This window comes from Apium graveolens, chromosome 4 (assembly GCF_009905375.1).
Source record: "Apium graveolens cultivar Ventura chromosome 4, ASM990537v1, whole genome shotgun sequence".
Classification (NCBI taxonomy): Eukaryota; Viridiplantae; Streptophyta; class Magnoliopsida; order Apiales; family Apiaceae; genus Apium; species Apium graveolens.
Genome location: NC_133650.1, coordinates 63,640,754 through 63,643,101, shown reverse-complemented (window position 1 = coordinate 63,643,101; position 2,348 = coordinate 63,640,754). Strand labels below are relative to the sequence as shown.

At 41.2% G+C, this 2,348-nt stretch overlaps 1 non-coding gene across 1 annotated transcript; it reads right to left on the bottom strand.

The window, feature by feature from the left end:
* Nucleotides 1-575: 575 nt before the first annotated feature.
* On the bottom strand, nt 576-681 carry LOC141722456 (small nucleolar RNA R71). Its single transcript, XR_012575473.1, has one exon. It is a non-coding gene; the product is annotated as a small nucleolar RNA R71 (small nucleolar RNA).
* Nucleotides 682-2,348: the final 1,667 nt, after the last annotated feature.

The following is a 2,348-nucleotide window of genomic DNA, read 5'->3' as shown; positions in this document are numbered from 1 at the left end:
TTCAGTGACTCCAACATTGTTACTTACTTATTTCCTTGACGTGTTTTAGGTAATCTAGCGAGAGTGTATGCATACGCGTTCTCGGTCTCTTAAGAGAACACTAGATCAAGCTGAGGAAGAAGTTGTAGTAGACGAGAAAGTTGAAGAAGAGATCTTAGTTGAGAAAGAATAAGAGGTTCTTATTGCAATGGGAGAACCAGAAGCAAATCCAAAGGCTTTGATGGACTACTCTCAACCGAAGATCATTGATATTCAGTCTAGTATTGTTCGACCAGCCATCTCGGCTAATACCTTTGAGATCAAGTCAAGCACGATTCAGATGATACAGAACTCAGTTCAGTTTGGGGGTTCTCCGAGAAGACCCCAACAAGCACATCAGAGATTTCATCGAGATCTACGACACTTTCAAGTTCAATGGAGTTTCTGAAGATGCTATTAAGTTGTGGCTTTTCCCATTCTCTCTGCGGGATAAAGCAAAGTGTTGGTTACATTCTCTACCACCAGGGTCTATCACCAAATGGAAGGATCTTGCTCAAAAGTTCTTAACTAAATTCTTTCCTATGGCGAAGACTGCTGCAAACAGAAATGCACTTGCTCAATTTGCTCAGCAATCTGGAGAGTCTTTATGTGAGGCTTGGGATCGATATAAGGATATGCTTAGGAAGATCCACATCATGGGATGCCTAACTGGATGATCATTAACTGTTTCTATAATGGTTTGGGTGCTACTTCTAGACCCATGCTTGATGCAGCATCAGGAGGAGCCTTGTGGGCTAAAAGCTATGATGAAGCTTATGAATTGATTGAACTAATGAGTGCTAATGAATACCAGAATCCTACTCGGAGACTATCTCATGGCAAGGTAGCAAGAATTCTGGAGTTGGATGCAGCTACTGCTATAGCTGCTCAACTTAAGGCTTTGACGGTGAAGGTGGATTCTCTGTATAATTATGGAGTTAATCAGATCACTAGTGTTTGTGAGCTTTGTGTTAGTGCTCATGAGACTGAACAGTGTGCTATTTTTAGTGAATCAGCTCAGTTCGTGAGCAACTTTCAGAGGTTGCAGCAACCTGTACCAGCCACCTATCATCCCAACAATCGCAATCATCCTAACTTTAGCTGGAGCAACACTCAGAATGCGGTTCAACAGCCTTATCAGCAGTATCCAGCAAAGTAGTACAACCCTCCTGGTTTTCAGCAACCGCAATATGCACCAAGGCAACAACTCCAGTTGCAACAGTCTAATGAAAAATCTGAATTGGAAGAGTTGAGGCTCATGTGCAAGAGCCAAGCAGTTTCTATCAAGACCTTGGAAAATCAAATTGGACAAATTTCAAATGCCTTGCTAAATTGTCAACCTGGTACACATCCTAGTGACACTGAAGTACCAGGAAAGAGGGAAGCTAAGGAGCAGGTAAAGGCAATTATATTAAGGTCTGGGAAGGTTGCAAATCCTAAACACTCTCAAGTTTCAGATGAAGAAGTTGTGGCTGAAGAAGAAGTGGAGAAGGAAGTTGAAGTGGAACCAAGGAAGACTACTTTTGAACACACTCCTCCTGAGGGTAATACAAGGGAGAAGCAGATCTATCCTCCACCTCCCTTTTCTAAAAGGCTGCAGAAGAAAAAGCTGGATAAGCAGTTTGAGAAGTTTCTGGAGGTGTTCAAAAAATTTCATATCAACATACATTTCGTTGAAGTTCTTGAACAGATGTCTAGTTATGCGAATTTTATGAAAAGTATACTCTCTCGGAAAGTGAAGCTTGATGACTTAGAGACAGTTGTTCTCACGGAGGAATGCAGTGTTATGCTACAATAGAAGTTGCCTCCAAAGCTTAAAGATCCTGAAAGCTTCACTATTCCTTGCACCATTGGAAAAGTATCATTTGACAAATGCTTATATGATTTGGGAGGTAGCATCAATCTGATGCCTTTGTCAATCTTCAAGAAGTTGGACTTACCTGATCCAAAGCCTACTTATATGACTTTGCAACTAGCCGACCGTTCTATTACATATCCACGAGGCATTGTTGAGGATGTCTTGGTCAAGGTGGATAAAATAATCTTTCTTGCTGATTTTATAATTTTTGATTTCGAGGAGGATAAGAAGATTCCCATAATCTTGGGAAGACCTTTCTTGGCTACTGACTGAACCTTGATAGATGTGCATAAGGGTGAGCTCACCATGCGAGTGCTGGATCAGGATATAACCTTTAATGTGTTCAATGCCATGAAATTCTCTACGGAAAATGAGGAGTGCTTAAAGATGGAGTTGGTCAATTCTGTGGTTACTTCAGAACTTGATCAATTGCTAAGGTCTGATGCCTTAGAAAGGCATTGTTGGGGAATTT